The sequence below is a fragment of the Protopterus annectens genome, chromosome 2.part2, assembly GCF_019279795.1.
Source record: "Protopterus annectens isolate FY-2018-M chromosome 2.part2, PAN1.0, whole genome shotgun sequence".
NCBI lineage: Eukaryota > Metazoa > Chordata > Ceratodontiformes > Protopteridae > Protopterus > Protopterus annectens.
Window position 1 is genome coordinate 564,810,237 of NC_056730.1, and position 15,123 is coordinate 564,825,359.

At 44.1% G+C, this 15,123-nt stretch overlaps 1 protein-coding gene across 2 annotated transcripts in view; it reads right to left on the reverse strand.

Moving 5' to 3' along the window:
• SH3RF2 (SH3 domain containing ring finger 2) overlaps positions 1-15,123 on the reverse strand; it is a 1,223,737-nt gene that overhangs the window by 66,918 nt on the left and 1,141,696 nt on the right. The gene's annotated exons all lie outside the window — the stretch shown is intronic.

The following is a 15,123-nucleotide window of genomic DNA, read 5'->3' on the forward strand; positions in this document are numbered from 1 at the left end:
TGAAGAAGTCTTTGTATGGTGAAAGGACGAAAAGCAGTATTTTTGTACCGTGTTGCTTAATGTTTTAATAAACTTCTGGCCCTGTTTGGTCCAGTTTGGTTTTAGTTCTACCTTTTGTCCACTATTTACATTTGGATGCTTGAACATGGCAACTGTTTGGATAACCTTTGAATAAGAAAGGATTGACTTATTCCAGAGCTGCATAGCGGGATTTATCATTTTTCACCAGTGTGCGTCAACTTACCAGCACCATCCTGAATTGGAGAACTTTGTGAGTTTGTGTATGTGTTCCCAAGTTTGCTGTACTTATAGGGTGCTGACATCATCAGTGTTTAGAAAGGGAAATGTGCATCCTGTAGTCTATTCTCCAAGTTGCCAAAAGGGACATTTTCCTCATACACAATTGCACACACACTACCCCCCTCAGCCAAACACACACACTTGCCATTTACAGTATTCAAACCCCTATCTAACTATGTTATGACACTCGAGATGGACGCATTAGCGGAGCGCGCTATTCACATTACTGGGAGGTTTTCCTTCTCTTGCTGTACTTATAGGGTGCTGACATCATCAGTGTTTAGAAAGGGGAATGCGCATCTGTTCTCCTAGTTGCCAAAAGGGACATTTCCCTCACACACACTAACTCCTCTCAGCTAAACACACACACTTGCAGGATTCAAACCCCTATCTAACTATGTTATGACACTCAAGATGGATGCATTAGCAGAGCACGCTATTCGCATTACTGGGAAGTTTCCTTTCTCTTGCTGTACTTATAGAGTGCTGACATCATCAGTGTTTAGAAAGGGGAATGTGCATCCTGTAGTCTGTTCTCCTAGTTGCCAAAAGGGACATTTCCCTCACACACACTAACCCCCCTCAGCCAAAAACACACACTTGCAGGATTCAAACCCCTATCTCACTATGTTAGGACACTTGAAATGGACGCATTAGCAGAGGACGCTATTCACATTACTGGACGATTTCTCTTCTTTTGCTGTACTTATAGGGTGCTGACATCATCAGTGTTTAGAAAGGGGAATGTGCATCCTGTAGTCTGTTCTCCTAGTTGCCAAAAGGGACATTTCCCCCACCCACACACACTAACCCCCCTCAACCAAACACACACACTTGTCATTAGCAGGATTCAAACCCTTACATAATTATGTTATGACACTTGAGACAGATGCATTAGCAGAGCACGCTATTCACATTACTGGGAGGTTTCCCTTCTCCTGCTATACTTATAGAGTGCTGACATCATCAGTGTTTAGAAAGGGGAATGTGCATCCTGTAGTCTGTTCTCCTAGTTGCCAAAAGGGACATTTCCCTCACACACACACTAACCCCCCTAAGCCAAACACACACACTTGCAGGATTCAACCCCCTTCCTAATTATGTTATGACACTTGAGGCAGACGCATTAGTGGAGAACACTATTCACATTACTGGGAGGTTTCCCTTCTTCTGCTATACTTATAGAGTGCTGACATCATCTGTGTTTAGAAAGGGGAATGTGCATCCTGTAGTGTGTTTTCCCAGTTGCCAAAAGGGGCATTTCTCTCTCACAGACTTGCACACACACCAACCCCACGCGCACACACCCACACTGAGCATTTGTAAGATTCAAACCCCTACCTATGTTATGTCACTTGAGATGGACACATTAGCAGAGCACACTATTCGCATTACTGGGAGGCTTTTTTTCTCCTGCTGTACTTATAGGGTGCTGACATGCATCCTGTGGGGAGGCAGACGCCAAGCACACTCTGGCTAAGCTGTCATTCCCTAGGGCAAACAGCCTAGGGTTGACCTCTACACCCATATGTTTAATTGTCAAATGCACATTATTTGTTGCTGATAGACTGTTTGCACGTCTTTACTGCCATAGCATTCCCTGTTTGTATGAACAACTTGTGTATCTGTGGAAGATGTTTGCATATGGGAGGGATCCACTATATCACGTATGTCTCTGTAGTCATTTAACTGTGTGCACTGGGCAGACTGCTGTAATGTGGTTGGTTCCTGGAATAACACGTAAAAATACCAGATATGTGTGGCCAACTGCTAAACTGAGATTTGGCCTAAGTGTGTGAGCATGCCCAGTTCAGCCTTCCCATGGCATGTTGTCTGACATATGTCTCATTTATCAAAGTGTGTGAGCATGCCCAGTGTGAGCATTCCATATGTTGAACTCTGCAGCCCACCACATTTGTGGATGAGTGTGAACTTCAACAAATATCCGTTTATGGTTGTGTGTTGTGTGTCATGTTGTGTAGTTACTGTACAACTGCTTTGTGTGTGAACACAACAGGATTATACTGTGCCTGCAGGGTTTGCATAGGATACTTTGCATACAGTTGTCAACATCCTTTCACACTGACCTAACACTGTAGTACTGTATAGTGTACTGGTTCAGTACTTTGACTGTGGTGGACAGTATCCTGGGCTTTAGTGCTATCACTGTTTTACATTTCCATAGTGAGCACAACAGCCTGGTTAGGGGCCAGTTGTGTACATCTGACCATGTTGCATTATGTTCAGATATGAACTACTTAAACCAGGCTTGTCCAACATTGGTAGTGTATTCCACAACATAGGTGTACATTTGCAAACACTAGCGATGTGCCCTAGTCCATTTCTAATGCTAGTCGGAGTGTGTTTGTCCTTCGACACACATTGTAAGTGGAGTTTGCCATGACATATGTCATGGTTAGTAAACTGTGCCTCTGTCTACCTGTGACATGACAGTGATACCCAGGATAAAGCTACCATCTCCCATCCACTCATCAAGATTCCTATTGAGGAAAATCAATAAGTGACTCTATGGGTAGCCTGTACTGGGAGTTTACTCATGGGTGGGGGTGGCTTCTGTGTTATGGATCATGCAGTACAGCTTGTCCTATGTAAGTCAGTGCTGGGGTTCAGGTCTCTCATGTGCATAGCTCACTGCCATTCAGATTGTACAAGGTGCAGCATGTTTATTGATACCAGCAACGCAGGCAACACATGGCATCTGTGCAAGCTCTTTGATACTCCTGGTGAGGTACTGTTGGGGACTTTACTGTTGATGGAGGTGTCTGCTGAGGTACATCCCACAGGGGCTATTGTAGTCAATTGTAATGCTGATGAAGGATGACTGCAGAGCCACAATGACCTCCCCTTATCTAGATATGACAACCTTCATGATTAGGTGGGTATATGGTATGTTTCTGTAAACACTACAGCACATGTTTGTCCAATGCAAGATATCTATCACCTTGTGTCCCCAGGTCTCTCATTACATGTTAAGTATGTAATGGGTTAACACCTATGTGGTAATTGGTGGGCACTTACTGTATATCCACGGGGGTTGACTATACACTTTTCTGCAATTAGCTTGCTGACATGGCTATGGCACCAGTTGTCTGTTTCTATGTGGCCCTTTTGTGGGATGTTTGTGTCAGCTGGTGGATCATATATGGTGAGCAGTTTGTAGTCCTCTGCAAACATGTTCAGACACAGTCCTTCCATGTTGGCCTGTACCTATGGGACATATATACCAGACGAGGGAGATTCCAGGACCAAGCCTTGTGGGATGCCAGTTATATCTGGTTTGTAGTCTAACATGGCTGCAGCATGTCTGACCATGTCTGTTCTGTCTTTGGTCTGGTTTGCAACCCCTCTACTGACATAGGGGTTTATATTTAAGCTGGTGAGCTTATCTATAATGAACACATAGGGTATTGTATAGAAGCCTTTGCAAGGTCCAGCTACGCTGTGTGGACCACATATCCCTCATCAGTGACCTTAATGACTGTTTCAATTGAGTCAAACATGTTTAGGGGCAGGATCTGCACTTAAGAAAGCCACACTGGGTAGGGTCCGGTGTCAGTAGGTCCCCAATATCTTTATGTCTGTGGTACATGCTGATCCTTTCCATAGCTGTGCCGACCGAGCTTCTCAGGATTCTGGGGTGGTAGTTTTCAGTATCGATTCAGGCAACACCTTTGTTGAGAAGGACCACTGTTGTTGTACACTGCTCTTTGGGTACATATCCTGTGGTAAGGCTGACACTGAGCAGTAGTGTGATTTGGCATTCCATTCGTCTTGGAGTCCATGTTGGACTCAGCCCAGGACACCATCTCATACCATTGCTGCTGTGTGTTTTGCTTTGTAGATGCTGGCTGTTACCTCAGCATCTGCAATGTCAGGGGGGGCCAGCAGTCTGCTGGGATAGATATTTTGCATTCTGGGGGGGTGGGTTTGCACTGCACCTGTCAGGATGTATGTTGGCAATATGTGTGTGTGTTTGGTATGTTGTTTGTGATATTTGTGTGATTCAGAGCATATCTGTGAATTCCCAACACGGTTCCTACCATCAGTTGTGAAAGCCTTGGGATTATCCTTAGTGTCCTGTACAATTTGTATCTTCATAGGTTCATAGGTTCATACTAGGCTATCCACTCTAGGGCATTTGTTAGCCTAGCCAGAGTGTGTGTGGCTTTCGCCACCCCTTGCTATGTGAATATTATGGCCATTTATGATTTGCTTTGCTGTGCCTCTGTCTGGACATGACACAGTGAAGACCCCCAGTGTAACTCTACAATCATCCATCCACTTGGCAAGATTCCTGTTGAAGAGTGTCAGGAAGGGGCTCTGCCTAACATGGAGTGGGATTCTGGTCCAGGGTGTGGGCAGCCTCTGGATTATGTATCTGTCCCTCCAGCACATCCTATTTCATTATTTGTTGAGGTTGACATCTCTCACTCTCACAGCTCTGATGGCTTTGAGTTTTCTGGGGTGGAACATGTCCATTACTCCTGTGTTGGGCATGGCCTTGTACAACAGGCATGCAATGCCTCTGTGTAGGCAGTATGTGACTGCATTCAGCTGGGGTGTCTACAGCCAGGCAGCATATGACATATATTTGAGACCCTTTATCCTCTTGGTGAGGTACCTTTGAGGTCTTTCTAACTGCTGCAGGTGTCAGGTAAGGTACATCCCATATGAGGCATTGTACTAGATTATGGGTGTGATAAGAGAACAGTATAGGGGCACAATGACCTCTGTTGACGTAGATGTGAATCCTTTCATGATACGGTGTCCAATGTAGACAGTCTTCCTAGCCACATTGGCAATGTGAGTGTCACCTAACAGGTTACTGTCCACTTGTGTCCCTAGGTCCCTGATTACTCCTTCCATACATAATGGTTTACCACCTATGTGGTAATTTGTGGTACCTTGTTTGGTATTTGGTGGGACATTCATACTGTCCAGGGTCTTCAGGATGGCTGGAAGGGGTTCCTGTGTGTGAGAGTGTGGTCTGTAGCATGCTACAGACTGTACAGCAGTCTTGCCTACAGTTAGTTGCACATGGGTGGACTCCAATGCCTTGTGCATTTCAGTTACCTGGACGTATGGGTGTCTGTGCTGAATATGGATACTCACCCTCCTTTTATGTTTTGTTCCAGGTTTTGGGGCCATGACACATGATATGTGGTATAACCTGGTAGTGCTGGTGTGCTGTCAGGAGGCTTGCAGCAGGTTTCTGTCACTGCACAGACATCGATGTTCTCCATACTGGGGATGGGAGCATGCATATTGGGGTTTACACATCTGGCATTGGTCAGCATTACCCTTATGTTTCTTTCCACTTATGTTTTCTAGGGTGGTGGGTTAGTCTTTTCAGCCTTGCCTACAAAAGGCTCTATGGAGGTGGCAAAGGCCTTATCCAATATCTAGACGCCCAGGGGTAACAGGTGCAAGCCATCCCAGGAACAGCTGTGTGGCTTGTCAAGCATGACATCCCAAGCAGACAGACACTGGATCCCCTTGTAATGACACCAGTACGTGTGCCACTTGCTATGACTGATCATTCCGTATTTGTACTGTGGCATTATTCTTGGTAAGGGTAGGATGCTGCAAATGGTGAGTGTCATACCGGCCTGGACTACATAATCAGAGAGCTCATCTATGTCTCTTTTCATGTAGTCTAGGGAGGTACATCTCAGGTCTTTCACACCAGCATGGACTATGACTGCATCATATTTCTACTTGCTTTGGGGTGACCAGCATACTTGTGTTATGTGGCGTATTGTGGCAGCCTACAGGCAGCTTACTGTACCCTTTCCCTTGTTCAGTCTGGTGTGCGAGACAGCAGTGTGTCTCGCTATGGAGTCACCTATTACAACTGTATCAGGCATGTTGTTTCTCCTTCTGGCCTGTGACTGTTTGGCACACCAGCTTTGTGTACTATGTGTTGCATGTGCTATGTTTGGAAGTTGTTTGATTGGGTGTCTGCTTTAGAGGCCTCTGTTGGTGTGCTGTGTTTGTAATTTGTGCCTCCAGGAATGTTTTTCTGTGTTTATGTCTTTGGTTTGCAGTTGTGATAGGTCTATGTGGGACTGGGTTTGTGGTGTGTGTGTGGTTACCTTCTCCTCCTGACTAGTTTTGGGAGTACTGAGTTGAGGGAGCTCAGCCTCCAGTTTGGATAGATGGTTGCATCTCTCACATATATTTGTATTTCTTGGGGGGAGTTGGGGGTTGTCTGTGTACATGGGGCAGGTGTAACATTGCCTCAGGATTCACAGATTCAACTTGTTGTGGCTGGCCTTAGTGGATTGTATGTGTGGACATATTTTATTGCCATACTACTGATCAGTGATTACTTCATTGTTTATGTTTGTTCTATCATGTAGTAGCTTCCTCATTCTCTTGCATGGTTTGGTTATGGCTGGTGTCCACCATGCCAGATGCCTGCATGTATGGCATTGTGTCTTGTTTTAATTTAGGATTGCATAATCCAAGCATTCCTGGCAGTGTTCATGGAATGGCTGTATTACAGGTTCTGAGGTGTGGCCCATATTTTGCACCTGCACAGGACCTTTAATGGATTCCACATCAGTTTGGAGGAGTGCAAATATTGCTTTACACATGTTTTCCACTGTGGTTTTCTGGCCAGGGACTGTGGTCAGGATTTGTATATCCAGTGTGATTACTCTATGGTCTGGTCTTACCAGTGAGGGATACACTTCTCATCTTGCCATCCAGTACACATGTTGCTGATTATCACATCCAGTATGCTTACCCCTCTTGTGGGAGTGGTACATTGTTCCTGGGCATTTTGGTTTATGGATTCTATGAACTTTTGTCCTACAGTGTTGGAGCTAGTATAATGCTCCCAGTCTATGTCTGGGTATTTTCAGTCACCCAATATAATGTGGTTTGGAGGACTTGATATATTCATGTATTCCAGCATAGGCCAGGTGCAGTTCCTGGTGTTGGGACAGTAGTCTGTAGCAGGCTATAAACTGGGGGGCAGTTTTAGCCACTGTTACTTGACCATGGCTAGTCTATGCTGCTTCTTGTTGTGGTAGCAACATGGGGGTGTGGTTATCCTTGACAATTATTGCTAGTCACCCTCCTTTTGTAGCTTGTTCCATGTTTTGAGGCTGTACAGCACAGTATGAGGTGTAACCTGGTAGTGTTACGGTGCTGCTGTGAGCCTTGACTCAGTTTTCTGTTACAGCACAGATATCAACATTCTCCATACTGGGTGAGTTTAGACTGCATGCATCTTGCTGTTTCGACTTATCCCTTATCTTATTCTTATCCCTTCTGATACCTATGGAGGTAGGTTTGTGTTTTGAGCCTTACCTATTCAGGGCACACTGTGGGTAACAACAGCCTTTGCCAGTATCCATATGGCCTGCACTGATAGGTGCACGCCAGTCATAGCAGGTGGAGCATCATGTCATGCTCAGCATGTCATCCCAGGCTGGCACACATTGGATCCCCTTTGACTAACTGAGATACTTCAGTCAATTATTGCACTTGATCATCTCATTGTCATATTGTGGCATGATGCTTGGTGAGGGTAGGATGTTAGTCAGGGTCCTCAGGTGTGCATATAGTACATGGTGTTACATTACTTAACACATGGCATTCATGCCTCAGGTGGTGCTGCAGGGCTGCTTCTGTCGGATGCACATATTACACTCCCTGTACATGTTTGTGAGCAGGTCATGTCATTTTAAGCATCCCTGTTATTATCTGAGTGAGTCAGAGGGGGTATCATTCCCAGGGTTCCTACTGAGCCAGTGTATGTGCTATGCGTTGCCTCTTTGCCAAGGCCAGGGCATACTGGGCACGCCTCCTTCTGCCTACTGGGGCAGGCTCAGGTTGTTCCTCCTCCGAGTCACGCTCTGCCTGTGATGGCCTTGGCAATGGTGGGGGGCTGTTTGGCCCGGCCCTATGCTGGTCCTGCTGCAGCTGTTTTTGCAAGATCATATTATGTAGCATAGCACATACCATGACAATTTGGGTACATGTAGTTGGTGTGTACTGCAAGGCTCCACCAGATGTGTCCAGACACCGGAACTGTGACTTGAGCAGCCCAAACACACGCTCTATTACATTACGTGTTTGTGCGTGTGCCTCATTATGGCGTTCCTGTTCAGGTGTGTGTGCGTTTCTGATGGGTGTCATCAGCCACGGCTCCAGTGCATAACCTGCATCCCCCACTAGGTGTCCATGCGGGATGTCCCCATTGGCAAATGTCTGGTACAGCTGCGTCAAATGCCAGATGTGGGAATCATGCTAGCTCCCAGGGCAGCCAGCGCACACATTCATTATTATGCCCTGGGCATCACACACGACCTAGCAGTTGATGGAGGGGAAGCCCTTGCGGTTAATGCATGCCCTACCCCGCTCACCGGCTGGTGCTTTGATGCGTATGTGCGTGCAGTCTATTGCACCCACTACCTCAGGGTATTCCGCTATTTGCTGGAAGAGACGCATATTGCTAGCCAATACCTCACGGGCATTGGGGAAATATACATGATCACCGACATGTGCTGACATGGCATCCAGGAACTGGTGCAGTACCCTGGAGGCTGATGCCTGTGATATCCCCATCATATCACCAGTTGGTCTCTGGAAGGTACCTGTTGCTAGTATTCTTAGGCCAACACATACCTTGGTTTCCACTGGGATGGGTTCCCCTCTGTTGGTTCTGTGTGTGAGGCGTGGCCTGCACAGCTCCACTATTTGCTGCAGGAGGTCTCTGTCCACTCTATAGAACTCTACTATCTCCAGCTCATGTAACCCGTGGTAGGTGACCTTGGGCCTGTACACTCTTCTCCGTCTCCTCACTGTGGGTTGTCTGACACCATCTGCATTGTCACCACCCTCAGCAAGTTGCCTATGTCTCATTATGACAGCTATGGCAGCCCCTAACATTTCTGCTCTGAGTTCAGCTTTTTCAGTTTTCACTTCTAATAGCTTACTCCTGTCTTGCAGTGTCTCTTGAGAGAAACATCTTGCACTGCTGTTTGCAGATTTTTAAGTGTTGGGCTGAGCTACTATTCTGCCTGTGTAATTACCTGCTTCTAATTGTTTTCACCTGCTAGCTCCAGCAGTATTCCCTGGTAGCTTCCTACTAATTATGTTGCTTCCTTTTTCCTTTCTGTTTCCTCAGGGGGGAGCAGTGTGTATACCAGCAGAAACACGCTCACAGTGGCTTACATGCACGCACACATGCTTACACGGCTCAGAATCATCTTATTCAGGTTAAAATGCGCGCACACGAACTCAAACAGTGTTACAGCTCTGCCAACAGGTTTCTACATGCTGAGTCTGCCCTACATGCGCGCACACTTGCGCAAACAGTGTTAAACAGCTACCAACATGCTCCCACATGCTCAGTCTGCCTTACACGTGCGCACACTGTCTTACTCGTGCTTCATGGTGTGCACACGTGCGCATACACGCCCAGCAAGAAACTTTGGTGTAGGCAACAGTGTACACCTTCCATTTCTTGAGTTTCTCATGCTTATCTAGTGGCACACCTCTTTCCATGATATCTGTCTGACATCTGTCATGTAACTCTGACCTCCAATGAACTGCATTTCTTTCTACCATTCCCCCCTGTGATGTCACCTATCTCCTACTCTGTTCCTCCCCCTTCTGTAACTCTTACACTACTCAGAATGTGCTCATTTGCTATGTGACAGTGGAATTCAGTATCCTAACACTCATTTGCATCAGATTGCCTACTAATGCTTAGTTACATCTCTTAGACTCAGCTTCCCCCGTTAGCAACCACTACACGGTGGCCATGTTGTTTTTGGTCTGCTGGTCCCTGCATTGAAATTCCATGTATTGCATAAAACCCACATTTGTGGGTTTATAACCTTCATTTTATGTTTTATACAGCGCAGCCCGTTTGCACGGGGCTGCGCTGTGTTTAAACATCGGCGATCGCCGAAAAAAAAAATTATATTTTTAATATTTTTGCATCAGGTTACCTTGCCAATGGCCACATATTTGGCCATTGGCATGCTGCCTGACACATATGCACCCTTTATTTGGAGCTGACATGGCTCCATTGTTTTGAGAAACGTACTCAGTTGTCAACTGAGTACATTTCTGCAGCTAAAACGGCTCTTACACGGGCTGTTCTGGGCTTCCTGGATCGCTAATCATCCTCATTTGCATACTATTCGGCTGCAAGTGAGGTGATTAACTTATCCACGCCCACTCTGTGTAAAAGACGTTTTAGCTTGTCTCTTACACGGACTTTGGGCTGTTCCTGGATCGTGAAGGCTGCATGGAGTCTTACACTACTCTTAGACTCCGTGCAAGCCTTCATGAATCCGGCCCACAGTCTTTCTATTTTCTGTGGTTCTTTTAATGGTTTTGCTGATTTCATTTTCAGATACCCAGACCTGATTTTTCTTTTATTACTTTTTAACTGAAGCTACCCATAACTGATTTTCTTCCAATACTTTGTATGTCAAGCATGTTAAAGCCTTTTTCTTTGAACTACTAGATGTAAAGACAGAGAATGACACCACACTACAGGTATGATTCAGAAAAGCTTATCACAATGAGAAAGTCTTAACTCAGAATGTTTCTGCATAGCAGCAAGCCTTCCTGGTTCAGAGATTACTCTCCTGCTATGATTTTCACTTGTTGGTGGCTGTATCACAGGAAACAGACTTGCTGGGAGAGAGTGGCTAATTCTAATTAGCCATCTGCTGTTCCTGGAAATGGTGGCAGGTGCAGAAAGGAGAAAAAAGTGAATGCCATCTTTTGATGGCATTCACCTATTCCCTTTTAAGTATACTGGAGGTGTGGTGTGTGTGTGTGTGTGTGTGTGTGTGTGTGTGTGTGTGTGTGTGTGTGTGTGTGTGTGTGTGTGTCTGTGTGTGCGTGTTTGTCTATGTGTGCCTTTGTGTGCATATACACTGGAGAGTGAGTATAGGCATGTGAGTGAGTCTTTCTGTGAGTCTGTGTAAGTGTCGAGCTTGTTCCTGGCCACATGGATACATGCATACATACGTACAAAAGTTTCAAGCATGGGTATTATTGCCCTTCTAGCTTGCAAATATACCAAAATCACTTGTTCCCATAAAAAGTGTGCAGGTCATTCTTAAAAATATCTAAACTAGTGCTTGCTTCAATGCAATTTGGTAGTGTAATTCATGCATCAGCTGCTCTCTCAGAGAACCAATTAGTGCACTTCTCATTCCTACAGAATATTCTACATGGGTTGTCTGATGATTCTCTACTACTTTTTGATAACCCTAAACATTCCCAGAGGTAGCTGTCGATTCTCTACTACTTTTTGATAACCCCAAACATTCCCAGAGGTAGCTGTCTCTAAATGCCCTATATACCGAGATAAGGTCTCCTCTTAAATATCTATATGAAACACTGTACAAGTTCAAATATTTTACTCTTTCATAATAACTTAAATTTTCACATCTATGGATGCCCTTGGTGTATTTCTGCTGTACTCTTTCCAGTTTACTCACGCTTGTTTTCTTATAAAGTTTCCCTGTTGTTATTCCATAATTAAGTTTGGGTGTAATGTAATTAACAAACAATGACTTTATCATTTTTGATTCCTGAGACTTTATAAATCATTTTATATACCCTATAGTTCTATAACTTTTGCTAACCAATTGGTTGATATGATTAGAAAAACTCAAAGTTGGAACTACCTCTATACCCAGGTCTTTAAATGAATCTACAGTTTCAATTACCATGTGCTGTATTACATATTCACCTTCAATTTGTGTCTCCCAAATCTCATATGCTTAGTTTTTGATGTAAATATCAGCATATTACTCTCCAGTGCCGAAATGGCCAATTTAGTCAAGTTATTTCGCAAGACATGTCCTGTTTGCACCACATGTAATCAGTTTACCCAATTTCAAGTCATCTGCATACAGACTATAGAACACCTCATATGAAAAAGATAGACCTGAAAGATACAATCTAAACATGTATGGGCCTAGGACAGAGCACTATGGGACACCCTGACTGTAACCAAGAAATTCACCTGTCTAACTCTTGTATGATACTTGCCATGTCTTATATGTAAGCCATGCAGCTATCCATCTTAACAAGTGTACATTGATACCTAGTTGTTCTAATTTATTAATCAGTATTTTGTGTATGACCCTGTCAAATGCTGAGATTAACTCTATATAAATTACATCACAGCACAAATTTTCATTCATAGCTGTTATTATACTGTTATAGAACATCATGTTGCAGGTGGTCATCATCTTCTTTCGGCTGTTCCTGTTAGGGGTCGCCACAGCAGATCACCTGTTTCCATTTCTTCCTGCCCTCTGCATCTTGCTCTGTCACACCAACCACCTGCATGTCCTCTCTCACCACATCCATAACCCTTATCTTAGGCCTTCCTCTTTTCCTGTTACCTGATAGCGTCATCCTTAGCATCTTTTTCCCAATATACTCAGCATCCCTCCTCAGCACATGTCCAAACCAATGTAATCGTGCCTCTCTGGCTTTGTCTCCAAACCTTCCAACCTGGGCTGACCCTCTAATATACTTATTCCTAATCCTGTCCACCCTCGTCATACCCAGTGCAAATCTTAGCCTCTTTAATTCTGCCACATACAGCTCAGACTCCTGCCTTTTTGTCAATGCCACTGTCTCCAACCCATATAACACAGCTGGTCTCACTACCCTCTTGTAGACCTTCCTTTTCACTCTTACAGGTACTCGTCTGTCACAAATCACTCCTGACACTCTTCTCCACCCACTCCATCCTGCCTGTACTCTCTTCTTCACCTCTCTTCCACACTCACCGTTACTCTGAACTATTGGACCCAAGTATCTAAACTCATCCACCTTCACCACCTCTACTCCTTGCATCCTCATCATTCCTCTATCCTCCCTCTCATTCACACACACATATATTCTGTCTTAGTCCTGCTGACCTTCATTCCACTTCTCCCTAGAGCATATCTCCATCTCTCCAGGGTCTCCTCCACCTGTTCTCTACTCTCACTACAGATCACAATGTCATCTGCAAACATCATAGTCCACGGGGACTCCTGTCTGATCTTGTCTGTCAACCTGTCCATCACCATTGCAACTAAGAAAGGGCTCAGAGCTGATCCTTGATGTAATCCCACCTCCACCTTAAATGCATCCATCACTCCCACCGCAAACCTCACTGCTGTCACACTACCCTCGTACATATCCTGTACCACTCTTACATACTTCTCTGACACTCCTGACTTCCTCATACAATACCACAACTCCTCTCTAGGCACCCTGTCATTTGCTATCTCTAAGTCTATAAAAACACAATGCAACTCCTTCTGATATTCTCTGTACTTCTCCATCAACACTCTCAGAGCAAACATCGCATCTGTAGTGCTCTTTCCCGGCATGAAACCATACTGCTTATCACTAATCATCACCTCCCTTCTTAACCTAGCTTCCACTACTCTTTCCCATAACTTCATGCTGTGACTGATCAATTTAATCCCTCTGTAGTTACTGCAGTCCTGCACATCACCCTTATTCTTAAAAATCGGTACCAAAACACTTTTTCTCCATTCCTCAGGCATCCTCTCACTTTCCAAGATTTCATTAAACAATCTGGTTACAAACTCCACTGCCATTTTACCTAAACACCTCCATGCTTCCAGAGGTATGTCATCTGGGCCAACAGCCTTTCCATTCTTCATTCTCTTTATAGCTATCCTTACTTCCTCCTTGCTAATCCATTGTACTTCATGATTCACTATCCCTACATCATCCAACCTTCTCTCTCTCTCATTCTCTTCATTCATTCAACCCCTCAAAGTACTCTTTCCATCTCCTCAACACACTCTCCTTGCTTGTGAGTACATTTCCCTCATTATCCTTTATCACCTTTACCTGCTGCACATCTTTCCTACCTCGGTCCCTCTGTCTAGCCAATCAGTACAGGTCCTTTTCTCCCTCCTTAGTGTCCAACCTTTCATTCAACTCTTCATATGCCTTATCCTTAGCCTTCGCCACCTCTCTCTTTGCCATGCACCTCATCTCCTTATACTCCTGTCTACTTTCTTCATCTCTCTGACAATTACAGGTGGTAATAGATGTATTTTCAATATATGCATCCTGATGTATGGATTCAAGCCCCAACCTTTCCAGTTCTGACAATAACTTATCCACTATTACCTTCTCCATTATTTTTCCACAACATGAATGTAGACTTAAAAGTAAAAGTATCTGGCTTGTCTTTGTGCTGTCATGCTTATTGTCACTAAAGTGCAATGCCAGCTACTTACAGAATGGCTTTAAATTTTAACATTTTTCAATGACTGCAAATAGCTTACACATTACGAAGGCCTGTAACTTTTCAATTTACAATACAGAGGAAAACTTTTTTAAATACTCAGGCAATAACTTGTCCTCAAAAAAAAAAATAAAATAAATAAAAATAACACTGTAACAAAGCATCCATAATAATTTAGTGAAAGGATAAAGCAACGCAGATCCTTGAAAAGGAAAAAAAAAATGAAAAATAGCTTTCTTCATACCCTTGAACTAGATATGTAAATAAAGCTTCACACTAAATAACCTGGCTAATAAAGTATAACAATTAAAAAAATACACAACAGATGTAGCTACCTGCCTGTAATAATAAACTGAAAAGATGTGAAAAAACTTTATATAATTTTAAGGCTATGTCTTCTTTAGGAGCCAAAAGGTGCTTAAAGACATGCATCATATTTGTATTGCTATCTGTTATATCAGTGCAGTGCTTCACTCTGTTATATCAACTACAAAGTATATAGAACTTCTGTACACAGTAGAATG